Raw genomic sequence first — 9,593 nt, forward strand, 5'->3', positions numbered from 1 at the left:
TTCTTGATGTCAGCATGCTCAGTTTGTGTAGCTACATGCATTTTTCTGTATGAATTTTTTATGTATATCTGTATTCTATATGTACTATTTTAATTCAAAAATCTTTAAAAACCCGTTCGACTAATTACATAAATTTGGCTCTAAATCCCCAGCATTGTTTCTAATAATCATCCTAATAATATTTAACATTTGACCAACTTAAATACCTTTGTCCAACAAGGAGGGATAAACACAAGTAAGCAACAACAACAATGACAACAAAAATGGCTTCTTTGATCAAATATGACAGTGTGCCAGGCACCGGACCAGGCACAGGAGATCAAAAGTCACAGTGCAGGGGAGAAGTCTCTTAGCGATCAGAGGTCTCAAACGGAGACTTAGACTGCCTGTGCTGTTTTCAAGCATACAGTTCAAAGGGGGGAGGTGGGAAGACAAAGAAGTATTTGAAGATTTTGCGGTAAAGCACACTCTTTCTGGTTAATTGCTAACCACATGACTAGCTAGTGGCATGTGCCCACCTGCTTCATACACTTATGCCCACTTGCAGGGCCCCAACCTGTTCTAGGCTCTTCTATTCTCAGGGTTGCCATCTGCAATTCTAATTCTCATGTCAGCATCAAGCTCTATGAGGAATCACTGAGCAACCTGTAAGATCTTCAAGCAGCAATTGTACAGTTAACACAGATCTATAGGCCGGGCTTGGTAGTGACCACACCAATAAAACAAAAATCAACCATCCCCTTCATAGGTGGTGTGGAAAGTCCAGTGAATCTCTCATTAACCTTCTAAGTAGCTACGGTCATACAGTCAGCACTAACCATCCTCATAAAATGAAGGAGTAAAAGTAAAAATCATAACCGATCTTTACTGTTGTTTTTTTTTTTTTAAGTGGTGGACTTATTTGTATCTCAGGATATTGTAAAATGTTTTCTCTTGCCCTTGTCTTTTTCATTTTGTCTCCATCCTGGCTTCCCTCCCCGAGCCATTGCTTCTGCTCCAGTTGCCTTGTTGCTGTTTATAAAGCTGTGGCCACCCAGCCTGTGAGGTGGAAGATGGCAGTAATTTTATCTTCCCCATTTTGTATGCCCACTGCCTAAAACACTGTTCAAATATCAAGCAGCCACTCAATAAATGTGGATTAAATGAGGAAGAAAATACAAAGAGCAATCAAATTATGTGAGACTAAATAGGCATGGGGACTTAAAACATAAGAATCCATTTAATCTGCTAGAAAATTCTAGCCCTCAATAAAATGTTAGAATTGGAAAGGATCTGATATATCATTTGGTCCAATATCCTTATTTAAAAAATGAGGGTCATGTGCACATAAGTCACAGAGCCAGCCAGGGCGCAGCAGGCACAGACCTCCCTCCAGGAGGGAGGTAAATTTCTTGTAAATTTCTTCACCTCAAGAGTAGTCTTTTCTGATTAACCTCCTATTCTCATCACTTGTATCTCTGGTATTGTCTCAGTCAGCCATCCAAAATGGTCTCATGATTTTTCTCCCGATTTGTTTCATTGTCAGTTAATGCGGCTTTGTTTTTTAATGAGTCACACTCTTCTCACTAACTATAGTGACCTTTTCTCAACCTTCCACTACTTCTCTTTTGTTTTAAATATTCTCTAAGTTGCCTAAATTTTCACCATCCTTTTCAAGTTTAAGGGGAAAAGAAAATCATGCATAGTGGAAGGGGGTTTGGAAATTCTATTGTCAAAAACGATGTGAATTGATTGGGGGTGGGGTTGGCAGTGGGGGGAGGTACAGCGTCCCAGACTGGTGAGGAAATACCAGAGCCTAGAAAACGCCAAGCCAGACGGGATAGGGCACATCTTCGAGATCTGGCGAAGAGGTCCCAAAGGACAGTTTTTGCAAAGGAATAAAAATAAGTGGATGAGAAAGCTCACCTGGGATATCTTTCCAAAAAAGTAAGCAATGTAAAAATAAAACAAAGTCCACAGTTGGTAGATTCATTCAAATATTCATTTATTCAACTGACATTTAGACGGCACGTTCTTTTGTACTTAACCTCATACCAGATGACTGGGCTATAGTGGAAAGAAACAAACCCTTCCTCAAGGAGTCCAGGTTCAAGAGACAAAGGAATGTTAAAGGAAAGTTCTCAGATGCATTGATTTTGAGCAAAGGTCTAGGTTTATTTGAAACTTGCCACATGGGTACTAACTTCAAAGAAAGCCTGTTCAAATCTTGCTTCCACAAAGAGAATCTTTATATTGATAGAAATAAAACAAAACAAAAACACTGTCTTGATGAGATTGTTAGTCTAGATGCTAGAAAGGAATTCTAAAAAAAGTTTATTGATCTAGTCCCAAGATTGTTTAAAGGGTTTAAATTTGTAAAACTATCATACGTATATCCATTTTTGTAGGCTAAACTCTAATTTCACTGACCTGGGAATTAATCAGATATACTACCAATTAGTAATGAAAGATTGCTCAAGTATGTTCATCAAAAAGTAATTATGCTTTTCCTCAGGTTTGAGGCACTTCATTTCTTTTTCAATTCCTAAAATTTATCCTCAGAAAAAGGTGAGTCAATATAAAATGAACATAATAATGTTTACTCTATCATGAATAAGGATAGTGACAGAAGTTTTTTGTGACTAATAAGAATTATTAACAAAAACAAAAAAATAATAGTATTAAATATTCAATGTCTATTGCTACAAGTTATGAAGACACATGATCAGTCCCTACTAGGAGAACTTCAGTGGTTTTCTATCCTCTACCACACCCTGGATGGAATGTTCTATCAAGTAACAAATTCTCTTCAATCTGACTCTCATTCACCAAATAGTCTTACCAGTATTTGACTGTCAGTAAAAAGTACTTTGTGGGCAGGGAGACCTGGTTTGAATATCTGCCCCACCAATTAACCAGGTTTGAAGGTTAGAAAAGTTATTTAAACCTTTGAACATTAGTTTCCTCATTGCTAAAATGGAAATAGTTTCTCACTTAATAGAGTCGTTATGGTTACATAAAATAATGCATGTGAAAGTATTCGGCACAAAGTAAACATCCAATAAATTATAATCATTTTAGTTAAATCGCCATCATCATCATCACTTTTTTTTCCAGGCAGTGTGGGTACACCCTGCCCATTGCATGGGGTAGAAATCAAAGCATTAGATTTGAAACTAAGCTCCAAAACTTGTTAGCTATGAGATCAAGGTAGATCGTTTAAAGTTTCTCATTTAAATTCTTCATTTATAAAACTGGGATGAAGTAAGAACTACATCACAGAGTTGTGGTGACAAGTAATTGAAGTAATACAAGGAAGTGCCCATTAATGGGTGGTTCTTCACTAAATGATATTCCCTTTACTCAGCATGTCCAGATCTGGCATTCTGGCTAATGGAGAGGCATTCCTATGCTATAAATGAATAAATTACCATTTAATTTGTCGGTTCAGTAGTTAAGTATTTTTACTTTTTTTTTTTTTTTTGCGGTACGCGGGCCTCTCACCGCTGTGGCCTCTCCCGTTGCGGAGCACAGGCTCCGGATGCGCAGGCTCAGCGGCCACGGGTCACGGGGCCCAGCCGCTCCTCGGCATGTGGGATCCTCCCGGACCGGGGCGTGAACCTGCGTCCCCTGCATCAGCAAGCGGACTCTCAACCACTGCGCCACCAGGGAAGCCCAGTAGTTAAGTATTTTTAGTGTGAGGTTTGTCCTCTAGAGCCTCTAGGGCCTGCTCATCCCTGGAGAAGGTGATCAAATCACATTAAAGAACCTGCAGAATTGTGGACAAAATCAGTTATATTACCAATCCTTGTCCACATAAGTCCTGCCCCATGAAATCATCTGTCCTCTGGTTTAAAAGGAGTATAAGCATATTAAAAAGAAATGAAAAACAGAGTACTGAGTTCCATATTGTATATCTTAGAGGGAAAAAAATGGTTGGAAAATTCCTGTGGGTAAAGTCCAGGAGACTGAGTGCAATTTGGGGTTCAGTTGGTTGCTAGGCATGAGAGTAGTTTCTCAGGAAGTCGCACCGTCTGTTGTTACACCCCACGCTCATCCCTGGGCCCCAGGCATTGATCTCTGCTGCATGCTCCAGCCATTCTGAGCTACCTGCTATTCTCTGATGATTTTGTGATTCCTCATTTCAATGCCTTTGTACCATCTAGTCCCTCTAGTAGAAGTGGCTCGGTGCCCCTTTCCCTTACCTTTCTTCTGCATCTGCATATCTTTATGACTCAGCTCAAGTGTCACTTCCTCTGGAAAGACTTGCTCCTATCACACCGTCAATACCCTTTGTCTGTGTTTCTTTGGACTCTGTCTTGACTCTCACTACAGTCATCCAGGGAATATCTTTTTAGTCCCTGTCTTCTTTAAAGCACTGAATGTAGGTACCATGTCTATTCCTCACCCCACCCCCACCCCTTTTTTTTACCTCAAGCCTAGCCCACAGTAAGTTCTCACTAATACTTAACTGGAGACTGACTGGTCAAAAATAGAAATAAAAATATGGTCAAAGTTCCAAGCAGAGGTAAAAATAAGCAGCTTTATCTTTAATTGGAGGGTGGAGGGCAAGTGTTGGGATCTTCCAGTATGTTATTCTTAGCAAGTTTTCTGTTATCTGTTTCATTTTGGTTTTACTAGGGGGCACATGTTTTTTAATCACTAGAAGGGGAATAATAATTACCATTCAAGATGACTGTAAGATTTGAAAAAGATAACATATGTGAATGTGCATAGTGTGGTACCTGAACCAAGGTAAGGGGTCAAGAGATGTTGTTATTCTAACCAAATTATCAGCAGTCTTTTTTTAAAAAAAAAAAACAACTTACACACAATAACTAGTAACTGACACAGACCTTACTGAAGGTTTCAAGGGAAAAATAGAGAAAAATGTTTACGTGTCACTCCACACCACAAACCACAGAAAATCCACAGTGGAAGACCTCTTTTTGGCTATAATACTATTGGAGATTTCCTCTTGGACCTCTGAGTAACTACCCAGGGGTAGAATTTCTGGATTATATGATAGATGAACTTTTAAAAACATTGCCAAACAGTTTTACAAAGTGATTGTACCATTCTACATTCCCACGAAGAGTATATGAGAGTTCCAGTTTTTCCACATCTTTGTCAACTTTTGGTTTAGTTGGTCTTTTAAAATCTTAGCCATTTTATACCTAATATCCATAATGGTCTTATATCTCTAATACATAAAGAACTGCTTAAGTTAACATGAAAAAACAAAAATGGTTATGAGTCTTGAATAAGCACTTAACTAAAGATGAGACAGCTAATTCATCTGCTGAGAGTAGGAGCAGGAAAATCCTAAGGAGAAAGATGAAACTTTAAATTAAGCCATGAAAGGAATGAGAACAGTTCATGACCAGTAGAACACAGAAGGATTCCATGGCAACACTGGGAGCCCTGTTGAGGCATTATTCAACAAGGCTGTGCAATTTCTCCAACACTGTTCAGTCTGTTGGGAATAGCAGTGGACAATCGGGGTCCAAGTCAGAGATAATGATCATCACAAATTATTCAGCCCGGCATATCAGGGTGGGATAACTGCTGAAAGAAACAATCCCCAAATTCCAGTGACTTACCTCAAAATAGAGTTTGTTTCTCACTAGACATTGAAGTGCAGGTCAATGGATGGTCTCTGCTCCACACAGTCACGAAGGTACCCAAGATCCTTTTATCTTGTCTCTCCTGCAGGCCTTTGAAGTTCTCTTCATTCATCCAATGGATGCAGTAAAAATGCTAGGATTAGACATGGAAGGATTTAATGAGCCAGGCCTGGAAGTACTGCTCATCGCTTCCACTCAAACTTCACTGGCCAGAACTTTATCATTGGTTTTAATCTAATTGCCAGGGGAAGCGAATAAAGAAGTTGTATGTCCTGGAGATGAGGATAATAAAGCTACTGGTGACCATTTTCAGTCTCTGACACACAAGGCAAAAGTCAGGTACCAGAATATTTTTGAATATAAGATAAAAACAGAGATATGGGAATTTTTCAAGATCAGTTCATATAATGACATCTCTCATTTCTCCTCCTGAAAGTCGGTTCATGCCCCCACCTTCTTAATTTCCTTCACACTGAGTGCCCAGTCTTCCTTTTTGTCTTATTCTTGGCATAATTCTCAGTTGTACACTAGCGTTCATGTTCCCCCATCAACTCTCAGCTCTGTGCCAAGAACTCCCCTTTATGCTTGAGTTCACTCCCTCTGCTGAGATCCATTCCAGCTGCCTGTGGTCTTATTTACACTTGTGCTCAGGTAGTTGGTTTCCTCTGACATTTTCTTTGCCTATTCAAAATCCTATTCACTCTTCAAGGCTCAGCTTGGTTCAAAGGACACTTCTCTGGGAAGCTTTTCCATAATAACCAAATACCTGGGCCGTAGACATGCTTTTTGATTCTAGATCTTCCATTTATTGATTTTAATCTTAGATTGTGAACTCAAGAACTTTGAGGACCTTTTTCATTCATTGTCAAAATGGAAATAAGAGTTGTTTTACATAATAATGGTAACTATTCAAACTTAGTATATAAAAGTGCAAAGTATCTAATGTATAATAGATACTCAAGAATCCTAAATGATAACATCTATTCTGCTCAGAACTTCTTTGGCATTTTTATTTTATCAATCCTTTCACATATTACCACATTTCCCTTTTATTGTGGGTGTCTATGCACTTGTCCTCTCTTTGTATTGAATTCTGGATCAGGAGCAGATGTTTTTTCTTAAGAGAGAGAGAGAGAGAGTGTGTGTGTGTGTGTGTGTGTGTGCGCGCGCGCGCGAATTCTTAATTGTACTGAGCACATGTATTCATGGCACAGATCCAATAAATGTGTTCTCATCAGAAAAGTTCTGAGATTCTCATCCCAAAAGGAGATGGTGAAAAGACTTCAGCTAATGTGTAGAAACACACAGAAATTCTTTTTTAACGAGAAAGAATCCTGTATAAGCAAGCACAAAATACATCTCAGTAAATATGGAAGTACTATATGAACTCCATCATGTTACACAAATACAAAGGATTATTATTACAAAGTAGAATAAAATTGAAGTTAAAATTTTGTGTGTTTTCCAGTTACCATTAAGAGCCCAGTTCATAACTCCTTTTTTGTTTTATAGCTTTCCTTCCCAGGAAGTGAGGCAGAATGATTCCCAGTTGAGAGAAATTAAACTTGTTGGTCATTTTCCACCAAAACATTGCTTGATAGAGCCAAATACAATTCTGTAAGCATTCCTCTTTCCTAAATACTGCAGGAAAGCCCCATGGACATCTGGTTTAAGCAAATAGAGAGAAACATGTGGCCAATTATGCACGTAAGCAGGAGGGAAACTTGACAAAAGATTCAGAAATTGAGGGTCCACAGCAAATTAAGTGGTCTTTACCATGTTTTGTGTATTTCAGATACATAGATTTTTTTTCATCATACATGAAGCTGAAAAAAATAATATACCAAACTCTTGCATTGTATGTAATGTTCATCTTTGTATAGATCTTGTTTCCAAATTTGCTTTTCAGGAAGTGGATTTACAGCTTTGAAGTTTCTGCTCCCTACATGTTTCTAAGAAGCTAAAAGTTACCAAGTTAGCACATGGAATTAAAATCTGGAGCTCAAATAAAGAATAAAGACAACTAAAAATATTTCATGCCCTCATTTTTTTGAAGCTTTGAAGCGCTTTTTTTTTTTTACGAGTTAATGTTATGGCCCTAGTTGAAAGTACTTCTATCATTGTCATTTTATTCTGTACAGCGTTACACTAACATGGAATCTAGGTTGCTTCTGATTAAATAAAGATTGGAGGAGACAGAGCCTTTTCAGGTTTCAAGGTCTCCTGCCTACTCTAGGGACTTTTGTAGTTAAACAAAATGCAAGGGTATCAAAAATGTTTATATAACTTAATTAAATTAAAATAGATTCTGATAATTAACAGTAACACCTATAGGGCAAAATGCGTCTGCAGAGTGCTCAGTCTTTTACATGTATGCACTGGCATTCCTTCCATAACAACGATATATTAAGCACCTACTATATGTGAGGCATGGTAAGAGTTGCCTTGCAGATTACACATATTGGCCAGAGTGCAATCCCTCACCCTCTCCACCACTCACCAGAGCACAGACACTTCCATAAAAGAAATTCTAGAACCAGTCATCTTGGGAAAAGATATGGCCAGCTAAATCTATCACCCTGTTTTTCTTAGTCATGTCCCAAGATTTAAGGCTCTCTGCTCATCTGCCCTTTTAGGTACTCAGTCACTCTTATCCATCCAGCCATCCTTCCACCCATTCAAAATGATTCAAACGTATGCATTGACTTAGTGTGAGTTAGGCATTTCTTTAAGGGATGCAAAACAGATATGGTTCCTATTCCCACAGTACTTTAGTAGAAGAGATAGTAATTAAATACCTAAGTAGTTATGTACTAAAATAAGAGCTATGGTAGAAAGATATAATATGCTATGAGAGAGAATAACAGTGAGGTCTAATTTAGTTTGGGGACTTAGAAAAAAACAAAACTTTAAGAAAGGAGCATTTAAACACATATATATGGAATCTAAAAAAAATTAAAAATTGGTTCTGAAGAACCTAGGGGCAGGACAGGAATAAAGACGCGCAGACGTAGAGAATGGACTTGAGGACACAGGGAGGGGGAAGGGTAAGTTGGGACGAAGTGAGAGAGTGGCATGGACATATATACACTACCAAATGTAAAATAGATAGCTAGTGGGAAGCAGCCGCATAGCACAGGGAAATCAGCTCGGTGCTCTGTGACCACCTAGAGGGGTGGGATGGGAGGGTGGGAGGGAGACACAAGAGGAAGGGGATATGGGGATATATGTATACGTATAGCGGATTCACTTTGTTATACAGCAGCAACTAACACAATTGTAAAGCAATTATACTCCAATAAAGATGTTAAAAAAATAAAAAATAAATTGGGTTAATATAATAAAGGCCAGGTGTGAGGGATTTGTTCTGCTGATGTGACTCACAGCAGAGCAGAGAGGTTACAGAATTGGCTGTAGCAGCATCTTCTTGATTCAACAGCAAGATTCCTGATCATGATGGCAGCAGCAGCATGTAGAGGTACAGTTTTGGGGGTTTTTTTTTTGCATGTGGGATATTAGTTCCCCAACCAGCGATCGAACCCATGCCCCCTGCAGTGGAAGCGTGGAGCCCTAACCACTGGACTACCAGGGAAGTCCTGAGGCACAGTTCTATGCTGAAGCTTTGGGAGTCATTGTTAAAAGTTCAGCCTAAAGTCTGTTACATAATTTATTCCCAGATTTCTGTAAGTCATTTAACACACATTAGTAAATTTCTTTCTCTTTGCATTAGCTACAGTGGATTCAGTACTATGCAACCAAAAAGACACAGTATTGATTTATAAAAGGAAAACATGCCCTAGGAAGAGTTGTGAAAATAGTCGAAGTCAAAAGTTCCCAAACTGATCTGAAAATGTTAGTGATCTGAGAGATGTTTAAATAGGTATTTAAGAATAATGGATTTCTTTTCCATAGGACTTCTCAAGAACTTTGAAATTGTTAATTTGTGCTGTAAATCACACTGTGCATCATTTCCCCAATGCATTTTAC

At 38.6% G+C, this 9,593-nt stretch overlaps 1 long non-coding RNA gene across 1 annotated transcript; it reads left to right on the forward strand.

Moving 5' to 3' along the window:
• The first annotated feature begins 4,655 nt into the window (after positions 1–4,655).
• LOC141279332 (uncharacterized) lies at positions 4,656–7,628 on the forward strand. The gene is made up of 3 exons (XR_012333379.1): positions 4,656–4,734; positions 5,695–5,945; positions 7,516–7,628. It is a non-coding gene; the product is annotated as an uncharacterized lncRNA (long non-coding RNA).
• The last annotated feature ends 1,965 nt before the right edge of the window (positions 7,629–9,593 follow it).

The sequence above is a fragment of the Tursiops truncatus genome, chromosome 8, assembly GCF_011762595.2.
Source record: "Tursiops truncatus isolate mTurTru1 chromosome 8, mTurTru1.mat.Y, whole genome shotgun sequence".
Taxonomy (NCBI): domain Eukaryota; kingdom Metazoa; phylum Chordata; class Mammalia; order Artiodactyla; family Delphinidae; genus Tursiops; species Tursiops truncatus.